The following is a 13078-nucleotide window of genomic DNA, read 5'->3' on the forward strand; positions in this document are numbered from 1 at the left end:
GCCAGAAGTCACTTGGGCGGCTGGCCCACCACAGATCACGGCTCAGCCATCCCTTCAGCATCTTGAGACGCCTTCTTCCTCGTCGCCAGACGAGACCGTTGAGGTGACAAGAGATTCATCACTCCCCAAGGACAAAAATGCCCATTGAGGTCCAACAAGGGCAGATTCTGTCCTTGACGCTCAGCAGAGGGAGGGTGTCACGGTTCTCACAAGGTGGGTGTGCAGGTCTCGGCAGCCCCTGCCAGAGTGGCTCGGCTGATTAACGAAGCCATTGTGGAGCCAGTCACCATCCTCCTTACCCTTCACCGGCTGAGAGGCCCGACTGTGTCGGGCTGAAGGGATATTAGTACGTCTACTCTCACCCTCTTCAGGTTCCCTGGTGGTGGTGACAGCTAATGAATGGGAGAGACAAGGACACCATACATCAATGCAATGGTTGGTCAGGGGTCAGCCTGAGGCTCAGCTGTTATACAGTGTATCTGGCGTCCTAGCCACTTTTGCTGTGCGGGGGCGCCTCGTGAATGGGGACAAATCCATTCTGAAACCTGTCTGGAGAACAGAGTTTGCTGGAGTGGTTTTAGCCACCACAACAGCAAGGGGCCTGGCTCCCACAAGCCAGGTTTGAAGCACAATGGGATTTGGTGCTGTGACTGAAAGCAGCTTCTCTTTTCGCAGCATGCCCCTGAAGCCCTGCCCATGTCATTTCTCCCTGTGCCCCACCAAAGCACAGCAGAGATCTCCCGGAGGAACTTTGGCTCATCGCGTAACTTAATTGACCTTTAGAATGGTACAAGACAGCTTTCTGGCCAAGCGCATGCTTGATTTAAAATCATCAGCGTATTATTTATGGTTGGTTAGGGCAGTGTTTCCCAAGCTTTTTTCATAAAGTATCCCTTAAAAAAAAAGTGTAAGTATCCCCAATACCGACAGTTTTCAGACACACACACTTTTTTTCTAGCGTTGCAACACATTTGTTTAAACCACTTCATCGTAGCCAGGTGGGTGTAAAAAGTATAGAAATAATAAAGCGCTGTACAACTTAAAACAAAAATTCAGTTTTCTCCTAATTTCACTTGTGTTGACGTACCCCTCCCAATCTTCTTTCAAGTTCCCTCATACCACTGGCTGAGAAACAGTAGGTTAGGGAATACAGAGATGAGGGCTGTCATAACCAGAAGGGATGGGCAGCAGCCTGGGGACTAAGGGGTTAACTGTACCTAACCAGGTCGCGGTCAGCCAATAGAAATGCAGATAGGGATTTCAAACTGGGACAAAGGAATTTTTGGGTTTTTCCCTCCTTTGTCCCTGAGCAGTTTACTCTCCAGATACTGAGGGGGACAGACAAAATGTCTCTCTCCAAGAAAAGACTCTTCATTATCTGTAAGTAGGGTAAAGTTTAGATACATCTGTTTTATGAGTTGGGAATGGGAATCTGATGTCTGTGTATTTAAAAATGTGTTTCCCTTTCCTTTGTAACTAAGTTTTTGGCCCATGGGAGTCCCCCAGGAGTATATTAATTGGTGACTTTTCCATCTAGTCATTATGCTTGTGACAGGAGTATTGCTGTGATAGTAAAAGTTCTTTCTTGTTTATTAACCTGGTATTGGTTAATTTTTGTGTCCTGGTTTTACTTTAGGGCTGAGATTTCTCAAGTGATCTCTTCCCTGATTTTCTTACCGTTACTTGGGTGGTGGCAGCGGATTTTTATCCCCAAAATCTAGGTTGTTAAGATTTTGGGGGGAAGTTTTTATACCAAAGCCTGGAAAGATCAGGTTTTGGGGTGCTTTTGCAAACCCCACTTCTGCATTCATCGTGCCAGAGTGGGGAATCGGCCTTGACGGGCTGTTTCACCAGCATATGCCAGCTAGTAGGTCGTCAGTGGATCATGTTCGGTTGGGGATAGCAAGAGGATACCACACTATTGCCCCCACCCCTCCTTGTTTCTTGTGTACGGATTGGTGTAGGGCAGGAGTCTCCCATACCAAGGGAGTGCTCAACTAGGACCACCTATGTGCTTTCTGGCTTTTTTCCTGTACCCAGATAGCACAAAGGGGCCAGATTACAGCTCAACATTTATTTCACTTATGTTCTATGCCTTTTTCCTGTATGGTTAAACAAATTACCAAACGAACTAAAAACGGGGTGATTATGTTGTGTTATTTTGGCAAATAAAATAACACCAGATTTTAAATTGTTGGCACAGAATTTTTAATTGTCAGTGCAGAAGTTTCCATATTTTTTTGGTGCAGAATTCCCCCAGGGGCATTATATGGCATCTTTGTAGACTCAAGGTCTCGGGTCGCCGCAGGGTCTAATGGCTCAAATAAATGTCAGGGAATTAAAATCTGTGAGATTAACCGATTCAGCTTTCTCCCACATATAGCAAAAAATAACTTGTTATTTCTAACAGACAGTCCAGGTTTTATATAAACAGACAGGAAGGAGCACAGTCAACCCAGCTATAAAATCATGAGTGGTGTAGAGAGAGTGAATAAAGAAGTCATTTACTCCTTCCCATAACACAAGATCTGGGGGTCACCAAATGAAATTAATAGGTTTAAAACAAACAAAAGGGAGTTTTTCTTCACTCAGTGCACAGTCAATCTGTGGAACTCCTTGCCGGAGGATGTGGTCAAGATCAAGACTTTAACAGGGTTCAAAAAAGAAGTAGATACATTCCTGAAGGATAGGTCCAGCAATGGCTACTATCTAGAATGGGCAGGAATGGGATCCCTAGTCTCTCTTTTTCAGAAGCTGGGAATGATGATTCCCTGCTCTGTTCATTCCCTCTGGAGGGGGTCTGGCATTGGCCAGTGTTGGCAGACAGGATACTGGGCTAGATAGACCTTTGGTTTGACCCAGGGTAGCCATTCTTATGTTCTCATGCCAGGTGGCATTGCACATCAGGGACTTTTGCAAAACCAATTCAATGCACCACAAGGCTGCTTAACACATTGACAGATCCACTGAGCACGGTCTTCTTTGATCCCCAGGAGTGGTCTTTACACCCAGACATCCCCGTCCATCTTTCAGCTGTCCCAAGTGGACCTGTTTGCTGCAGTGTCCAGCAGAAAATGCCACTGGTGTTGTTCCCAGGAATGTCTCAGGCCAGGTTCATTGAAAGGTGCTCCCCTGAAAAGAGCCCCTCCCCCTCCCCGGATGCCTTCTGTCCAGTTCCCTGTAAGGATAGTAAATTTAGTTTATACAACTAATCGACTAGTCCATCAACTAGTCTACACAGCGCCAAATTTTAAAGACGCGACCTATTCCGACACGTCCCTTAATCCTCATGGAACAAGGTTTAGAGGATGTCAGAACAGTGTGCTTGTTATTTCAAAAGCTACTTTGAAATAACGGGCGTACTGTCAAGACACGGAAAATGCAATTTCAGGATACCAGAGGTAGAAATAGTGCTGCTGTCTAGACGCAGCATCTGACTGCCATCTCAGCCTTCCATACATGGGTGGAGAGTAGACCCATTTTCTCCCATCCTCACTTTTAGCAGATTCCTAAAGGGCGTCATGGGATTGTGCAAGATCCTATACCTCCTAGGGATCTGAACTTGATCCTGAAAAGTTGATGGGCCCACCCTTTGAAACCGTTGCAACTTGTTCTCTGCTCCACCTCGCTCTGAAAGTAGCATTTTAGTTGCTGTTACCTCAGCCAGAAGGGCGGGTGAGCTGAGAGCCTTGTTGTCAGAGCCTCCTTCTACAGCAGGGGTGGGGAATCTATGGCATGGGGGCCGGATGCAGCCCCCGGCTTGCTTGGATCTGGCCCCCGAGGCTCCGGGGTTCACCCCCAGTATTGGGGAGCTTTCCTTGATGCACCATCCACCCTGCTGCCCCATCGTGGGGCTGGAGCACACAAAATCTACAGTACAGTTTTCCGTAAGGATAAAGGTTACCTCTGCCCCCAGCCAAAATTTCTCACAAAGAGAGTCACTAATTTTCATGTTAACCAGGCAATCGGTTTGCCAACATTCTTCCTGAAACGCCATGCCCATGGAGATGAGGAAAGACGACACTCACAGGCTGTGAGACAGGTTTTAGCTTTCTACCTGGAGCGTACTAAGTCTTTAGATCAGCGATGGGCAACCTAGACGAGGGAGTGGGGCCGCACGAGTGGCCCTCCTTCATCTCCGTGGGCCGCAAGTTTGTCGTAACCAAGAGGCTCTCCTGGGATAGGGTAGTTTTGCTAAGTGCGTTTGTGTACCTAGAATTTGCGGGGGGAGGAGGTGCCGGTTGAATCGTAGGAGTACTTTGATTGGATGCACAGCGAGTACACCGCTTTCACAGCCAATGTCATGTGCAATCAGCACACTCCTCACGTTACATGCCCTGGCTTTACGTGCATGTCAGTTTAGTAATAGTGGCAGGAAAAAAAGATGTGTATGGAAACTAGCAGAATCTGGCAATCCTGTGCATGGGCAAGTTATCAAAATGTCTCGTGGGCACCACGTGGAATACTGATGGACCGCAGGTTTCCCACCGCTGCTTTAGACCCGCCACTCGGTTTTTTTGGTTGTGGTTGTGGATATAGCCCCAGAATACCAGTGCATTCTACAAAAGCACACGTAACTTGGACGACTTTCCTCGCCCAACTGCTGATCGTCTTCGTAAAGCGGCAACTTGGTCATCGGGCCTCGCTTTTCCTTCTTGCGATGCCTCTTCCCGCCAGTGCAGGAACGATGGCAGTTTTGCACGGGTTGTCCAACATTCACTGTTCCGGTAGACTGCGAGCCCACCTCCATTTTTGTCTGCTTGTGCATCACCTGCAGTGCAGTGGACATGTCTAAGTGCTCGAATTAAAAATGGTTACCCGCCTTTCTGCCAGGGCTGTTCTTTGCGATGTGTTCCCCATGGCCATTCCTTGATCAGTAGGTGTCCGGTTTTGAACCGGATAGTCTGGTATTTGAGCTTTCTGTCCGGGAAACAAATTGAGAAAATACCGGACATATAAATGTCTGGTATTTTCTAATTAAGTAAGTTGTATTATTATCATGAGTATCAGTATGTAGTTGCGTACTGCCTGGCTGGTAGACACGCTCGCACTGCATGAGCGTGTCTACTAGCCAGGCAGTACGCAACTACGCAGTAGAGGAGGGGGCGGGGCTGGGGCGGGGTCCGGGGCGGGGGCAGGATGGAATCCCTGGGGCTGGACTCGTTCGTGCACCCCACTGGGATTGTGCATGGGGTGGGCAGCACCCCGGGATCTGCGTGCACCCGGGCCAGCCCCGCTCCCAGCCGATCAGTCCCCCCTACCCCGATCTGAGATCAAGTGTGTCTCGTATTTTTTTCAAACCATCTGGTAACCCTATTGATCGGAGACCCTACACCCCAATCCTCTGACCCAGGTCACAACCCCCTCCTTTGCTCAAACTCCCTCTCAGATCTCACACCATCTCCTGCCCCCCAGTCCCTTACCCCAAGCGCCCTTCTGTGCCCAACGTCCTGGACCCCGCACCTCCTCCACAGAAAAGTGCGGCCCTTGACCACTTTCCAAAATCTTGGAGTGGCCCCCTGCCAAAAATGACTGCCCATCCCTGCCCTAGCATGTATTACTGTTGGCAGACTGAGTGAGCTGGCAGTGTGGCGGGGAAATGAAGCAAAGGCCGGTGCTCTCAGGAGAGCTCTGCTTTGAAGCTTGGGGCTCCCTAGACACGGACGCCCAAAGGGATCGAAAACTAGCCAGGTCACTCCCCATGAACCCTCACAGCTGAAATGTCCCCAGTGGTGTCAGGCCTGTGGCCCTCCAAGCATCAACAGAGCCTTGCTTGACATGTTCAGTTGCCCGCGAGACTAGGCTGAAGCTCCGTCGCTGCCTGTATCGGCTCGGTTTTTGTTCTCGAGCTGGCTCGAGGCAGCCACCACACACCGGGAAAGGGAAGAGCGGAGTCTTTCTGTCATGCTGAACAGGGCCAGCTGAAGGGCAGGTTTCCAGGCCGCGAGCCCTCCCCTCCTCCTCACTCCTTTCCGATCGGGCGAACGTCTCATTTTTAATGGGGCAAGGGCGCTGCATTTCTGGGGATTTGCATGTGAAGTGTTCCCATCCTGTCCGGCCTTAGTGAGTGACAGAGGCCCCTCCCCGCCCACGCCTCCGAATCCTTCCCCACCGGAAGCCTGTCTAGTGTGGGTCGGTGCCATTGCTGGGCCGTCTCACAACCAAGTGTGCTGGCTCTGGCCTTCCCAGGGCCCTCAGGGGAGGTTGGGCCCTTCTGTGGCTGGGGGGGGAGAGTCACTGCCTCTACTCAGGAGATGAGCCATGACAAGACAAGGGGGAGGGGACACGTCCCCGGGCGCTGGGGTGTTGTTCATTCAGCGTTTGAATTTGTAGGGCGGGAGCCGGGAGAGCAAATCCCTGGCACACGTGCCCCTAAGGCCTGGGGGGGGATGTTTATTAAATCGCTCTGACTGAGGGAGGGGCCCACCTGGGGACAGAGATAACAGGACGGGGAGAGCGCTGGGGTTCTGCAAGCATGAGCAAGGCGCGTTATCAAGGCAGCACTTCGGCTTCTATTACCATGCATTAGAATAGATTAGCAGGCAGAGCAATTACCGGCTCCACTCGGCTTGGCTAAGTGACAGGGTCGGGGGCAGGCTTGAAATGGGCTGGCAGAAACCCCAGCTCTGAGGGCCCTAAGTGTAAGGCCCCTAGAGGAGAGAGATGGAAAAGGCCAATTACTATAGATCGGGGGAGTCGATTATTGTTTAACAAGTCCAAAAACGTTGGTCAGGGCGTAGCCAAGGTCCAGACTCCAGAGACAATAATGATACTAAATAAAGAAATACAAGGATGATGGAGTCCATTCAGAAGTATCTGGTGGTCCAGATTTGGCCTGAAGTCCACTTATGGACTATCCCTATTGTTTAGCCCAGTGGTTCCCATACTTTTTGGCATCACGCCCTCTTTTTGATTTTGAGAAACCCTCATGTGCCCCCCCCCCTCGCCCTCAATAGCAGCAAAACTTGTTGAACAAAATAAAAAAAAAAAAAAAAAAGGAACTGACCGGGGCTGAAAAACAAAAATAGCAGCAAAACTTGGGGCGAAGGAGGGCTGGGATGCATCGTGCTCCCCCCCCATGGAATTTCTTCATGCTCTCCCTGAGGGGGACACACACCCCATTTTGGGAACCCATGGTAGCCCATCCCATGCAGACCAGCTCCCTTAGGCATTTTCTCCAAGCTAGTTTTAAATGTCCCAAGGGATGGACTGCAAGAGAGGAAGGATGGCTTTGGGGCTAAAGCTGCGCATGGGGGCTTATGAGATCAATTTGCAGCTTTGCCACAGATCCGTTGTGTGACCTTGGCCAAGTCACTTAGCCTCTCTGTGCCTTGGTTCTCCATCCCTACCATGGGGTGATAATTCTTCCTTGCCAATTTTGCTGGTGGTAAATTCTTTAGGGCAGAGTCTCTGTAGCACATGGCACTTTGATCTCAAGGGAGGTTGCCATGGCATGAGTGATATAACATTTAGCTACAACTACTCCATTTAGCTACAACTACTCAAGAGAGAGATCTTGGAATCACTGTGGATAGTTCTCTGAAAACATCCACTCAGTGTGCAGCGGCAGTCAAAAAAGCCAACAGAATGTTAGGAAACATTAAAAAAAGGGATAGAGAATTAGACAGAGAATATCTTATTGCCGCTATATAAAACCATGGTACGCCCACCTCTTGAATACTGCATACAGATATGGTTGCCTCATCTCAAAAAAAGATATATTGGCATTGCAAAAGGTTCAGAAAAGCACAACAAAAATGATTAGGGTCCCATATGAAGAGAGATTAAAAAGAGTTTGACTTTTCAGCTTAAAAAAGAGGAGATTAAGGGGGGATATGATAGAGGTCTATAAAATCATGACTGGTGTGGAAAAAGTGAATAAGAAAAAGTTATTAACTTGTTCCCACAATATAAGAACTAGGGGTCACCCAATGAAATTAATAGGCAGCAGGTTTAAAACAAACAAAAGGAAGTTTTTCTTCACTCAGCACATAGTCAACTTGTGGAACTCCTTGCCAGAGGATGTTGTGAAGACTAGGAATTTAACAGGGTTTAAAGAAGAGTTAGATAGATTCATGGAGATTAAGTCCATCAATGGCTATTAGCCAAGATGGGTAGGAACGGTGTCCCTAGCCTCTATTTCTCTGGAGGTGGGTGACAGGTGAATATTACCTGTTGCGTTCCCTCTCTCTGGAGCATCTAGTATTTGTCACTGTCGGCAAAGAGGATACTGAGCTAGATGGACCTTTGGTCTGACCCAGTATGGCCGTTCTTATGTTCTCATGTAACATTTCCTGCTCTAATGGATGTCACAATTCAAATGCATCCTTTGTGGTGTTTTGTTCCTCCTCCCCAAGTTGTGTCCCTCTCTCTCTCCGAGGTGTTGACAGCCTTTAAACCCTTCAGTCCCTGCACCCGACTATTGGACAGTTTAACTTCTTTCAGCCTGAAGTAGGTAGCCCTCGAGCGTGCTCTAGGCAGAATGGGAAGCAAACCAGACAAATGCCTCCCCCTCCACTCTGATACAAGCGGGTGGCGAAGAGGGTGGAGAGAATCAAGAGCCACCAAGTTAGCACATAAAATTTAAGGTCAATTATATCTGCGTCTCGACATTTCTGGTGTTCCCATACTTAGGACCCTAGGGGAGACTGGAAATGTCAAAACATTGCTGGAACTGACCTTAAACTTTACGCGCGAGTGTACTTAGACTCCTTTTCCCTTTTCTCGACGCCAGCCAGAAAATTGCCAGCCAGAAAATATCCAGATTCTGTAGGAAAGGCAAATTTCAACTCCCCCCCTAGCCTCCCTCTTTCCCCTGCCTAGGAGAGAAGAGGGACCTCATGAGAGATGTGACTGGCTTTCCTGTGAACGGGACCAGGTTGTGGGCTTGCTTTGTCCTTATTTGTTCCATACCTAGCACTTGGCATGTGAAACCAAATACATCCCGCAGTTCATGGCGTTGAGCTCCATCCCCAGTGAGGACTATCTAACGGGGGAAAGAGGGATGAGCCCAGCCCTTCCCCATCCAAACCACCCTGAATCCTAAGAAATTTCCGATCCTGATCCTTGTCCTGTCTTGCAGCCCCATCTCTAGGCTCTTGGCAACCAACTTCTTGTTTGCTGGCTGAATATTGCCAGCTTTCTGAGGGCACTTGGCTTCCACAGAGCTCCCTCTGCTGGCCTGTTCAGTCATGGTCTCTCAGAGCCGGTCGACTGTATTTCCGAGGGCGGAGGTAGAACAGAACTGCATTGCTCTCCAGCCGCAGGGCAGCTTACAGAGCTGGGAAAGAGGGTCTGGAGGGGTCTTACTAGGTGAAGCTTGATCCTCAGGAACCTACTCAGCAGATCCTGGTGACAGAGCATGGGACAGGTCCACTCGGGCCTAACTTTTAAGCCTGATCCTGGTCCCAAACCCACTTGACTCAAGAGGACCGAGTCATTTTCTGACCCTTCCCTCCGAAGCTGTCAGGGCCACTTCCTGTCTGTGGGGCGCATGACCTGCTCCTGCCAGCCACCGCCTCCTGCCGTGCCATGCATGCTGCGGAGCAAGTAACGCCATGGTGCGGTGCCGAGAGCCGGCAGGAGCAGGGCGTGCAGCGGCCGGGCTGATCCCACAGGCAGGAGGCCATCAGAAGTGACCAGAGGCGAGCCCGAGGGGTTGGTCTGTTTTCTGACCCAAACCCGACATTAGTAGTTAGGTCCTGTCGGGTTGCAGGGCTAGCGAGTGGGTAGGTGAAATTGGCACCGTGCCTGACTGTTCAGGGGAGTTTTCACTTTGTGTGAGGCTCAACCCTACAGTGACTAGGACAGGGGTGGGCAAGAATTTTTGCCTGGGAGACTCTTCAAAAATGTTTGAAGTAGCTCTGAGCCACCCCGGAAGGGGCAGGGCCTAAACAGGAAGGGATGGGGCTACACCACCCCCAGACCATGTTTGGTTGTGTGGGGAGCCCCTTTGCCCCTCCTTCCCACTAGGCACCCATGGCCTGGAAGAGGCTTGGCATGCTCCCCCACCTCCATGCCCTAATTGGCCTGGGGGTGGGGGAGCAGCAGAGACTCCACAGGCCGGATCCACCCGCTTGGCAGGCCGGATCCAGCCCGCAGAGGCTCTTTTGCCCACCCCTGTACTGGGACATGGGCTTGGGACTCAAGCCACCGAGGGGGTCTGGTCCCTGCTCTACCACCGACTTGCTGTCTGACCTCAGGCCTGTCACTTCATTCTTCTGTGTCTCAGGATGCACCTGTGGGGATGATTCTGATCTGCCTTTGTCAGGTTCTTTGGGCGGCAACCCTTAAAGAAAAGGATTAGAATAACTGCTCACAAGCAAACGGGGGCCAGTATCTGTGGTGTAAGGAACTGGCTTCCCTCTGCAATTTGGTGCTGTGTTGGGTGTTGGAGGTTCTCTCTGCAAATTCCCATCTGAGCCTGTACTGTCCCTGAATGCGTTAGGGACAGCGGCCGGCTGGCGTATCACTGTACATTTCTGTAGCGTCGGCCTGCGGAGCCAGCATCAGCAGCTCTAGCAAAACCAGAACCCTTCCTCCTCCTCCCCTGCCTTTTCACACTGTGTGATCTGACCCACATGCTCTCCGGGAACTGGGGAGGGGCTATTTCGAAATAGCACAGTGGAGCGTCTACACACGCCTTATTTCAAAATAGCTGTTTCGGAACAGGCGGTATTCCTCGTAGAATGAAGTTTACAGATTTCGGAATTTGAAATAATTTTGAAATAACTCAGTGGCTGTGTAGACGCTCACATTGTTATTTCAAAATAGCGCTAGTTATCTCGAAAGAACGATGCAGTGTAGATGCACCATACTTAAGGATAACCTGCAAATGCTACCAACTGGGGTGGTAGCGCCCTCTTGGCCTGTTGCTCCTCCCAGAGGCTCAGCTCTGTAGCTCCTCTGCTGAGCTAATTGCAGTAAGGGAGTGGAGGGGAGCATTCCCGTTCAGCATTACTGGGAAGGGAAGTGTGAGATGGAAGACCTCTCCCAGGGCACCTCTGCCCTGGACCACGCTGTCTCACCAGTTCCCCTCTGACGTCTCGTTCACACTGCCCCCGGGAGGACAGGTGCTGTCGGACCCCGCACCGAAACATTGCTTTAGCTGTTCAGGGCCCAGCCACTTGGAGGCATTTCGGTGCCTCGCTCCCGTTGAGTTCAGTAGGAGTTAGAGGCTGAAATACCTTTACGGACCCGGCCCTTGGTGTCTATCCACATATCAGGGCATTGTGTTAGGCCCGTAATGGAGGAGTGGGCCATAAGGTGTATATAGCCCGCAAGGGACTCTTGTGTCTGTTTTTTGACATCAGGCCAGTAGCCTTTTTTTCTAGGCTTGCTGCCTCCCCGGCCCCTCATCACCTCTGGCCCCTGCTGCCTCCCCCATCTCTCACCCCATCCACCCACTGACCCCATTGCCTCTGGGCTCCTCCCTCCCCACCATCGCCCAGGCTCTGCTGTCTCCTCCAGCTCCCCCCTCATCCTCCCATTGCTCCTTGCCCCCATTGCCTCCCTGGGCTCCTCCCTCCCCACCATCGCCCAGGCTCTGCTGTCTCCTCCAGCTCCCCCCTCATCCTCCCATTGCTCCTTGCCCCCATTGCCTCCCTGGGCTCCCCCCCATCATGCCTGCCCCCCCTTCTTTCACCTTCCATGGCCTTGCACCCGCTGTGTTCCTTGTCTCCTCACCATGGTGCCCTGGAGGGTTGCCCATGTGCCCCCCCCCCCCCCGTAAGACTGCCCTGCTGGACAATTCCCAGGAGACGGTTCCTCATGTCACAGTTTTCCCTCTGGTGCTTTGTGTCCATTTTCTTCTGCCAGAGCAGAAATCTCTCCTTGTCTCCCATCGGCGTTCCCTCTGAGAGGGCTGACGTGTGGTATTCGGCGCAGTTAGCACTCTGTCCTTCCAGGCCTCTGGAGACCCAGCATTTCACATCCCCCTTCCAGCGTGCAGAGGCTGTAAAGAAGACTAATGAGACGTTGGCTTCTAGCAACAGAGGGTGGGGGGTGTATTATACAAGTGCGCTGCTGCCACGTTCCAGATCTGATAACTCAGGCTGCCAATCCCATGAGGATGAGCAGAGGTCTCCACTTCCTGCACTTCCAGCCTGACCCAGGAACTGAGAAACTTTCCCCCAGTTGAAGTGTAGGAGCATAAGCTTTCGTGGGCAAAGACCCTCTTCGTCAGATGCATGCAGTGGGTCTTTGCCCACGAAAGCTTATGCTCCTACACTTCAGTTAGTCTATAAGGTGCCACAGGACTCCTCGTCGCTTTTGCAGATTCAGACTAACACGGCTACCCCTCTGATACTTTTCCCCCAGTTAGCTTTGGATGAACCGTCTTGTCTCATCCGGGCTTGGCCACAAGAAAGAAGCCTAAAGGCCCAAATTTTGGGTGCAGATTTAGGCTGCCCCAAATCTCAGACATGCTTGGGGATTTGGGCCCATCCCTTGCCCCCATCTTGCATCTTGCATTCTACTGCGTCATATTTGGATTATTTAACTGATATAATTTGCCATGTGGTGGCATCGAGAGGGCTTATTCAGAGATCAGAGCTCCATCGTGGAAGGCACATGTCCAGGCGCATAATAAGAAACAGTCCCTGCCTCAAAAGAGTGAAGATTCGTAGTACCGTTACTTCTCAGCCCCTCCCCTGGCACACTAAATTGAACGCTTCAAAGTCTGGAAGTGGGCGAACAATTTAACACCCACATGTCATTATCTGCGCCGCTTTGAATGGAAGTAGTATTGCTGCTAATAATACAATCCATTGAAAGACCCATTGCAAATCCGTAACATTAGCTTAATGGCAAAAGGTAATTGGCATGCCGTTGGAGCTGTCCTGTTGTATTAACCCTGTGGGTTTCTCGCCAGACATCTTCCTCTCGCTGAATGTGATGGACAACAGACGTGGAGCCTGTAATTTTCATGCTGGTTGAAAAAAAAAAAAAAGAGATCTTTGGTTGGAAATACTCTCAACCTTGCAATTCACATTCTCGTTCTGTGTTTGTGGGCCTGCCAGAGACGATCCAACACAATTTAAACCAGTGTAACCCTTCGAAGGGCCGGGTTCAGTATCTA

General features: G+C 50.6%; 1 protein-coding gene across 5 annotated transcripts in view; it reads left to right on the forward strand.

Moving 5' to 3' along the window:
• PLXNA4 (plexin A4) overlaps positions 1-13078 on the forward strand; it is a 684657-nt gene that overhangs the window by 475790 nt on the left and 195789 nt on the right. The gene's annotated exons all lie outside the window — the stretch shown is intronic.

The sequence above is a fragment of the Pelodiscus sinensis genome, chromosome 1 (assembly GCF_049634645.1).
Source record: "Pelodiscus sinensis isolate JC-2024 chromosome 1, ASM4963464v1, whole genome shotgun sequence".
In the NCBI taxonomy this organism is placed as follows: domain Eukaryota; kingdom Metazoa; phylum Chordata; order Testudines; family Trionychidae; genus Pelodiscus; species Pelodiscus sinensis.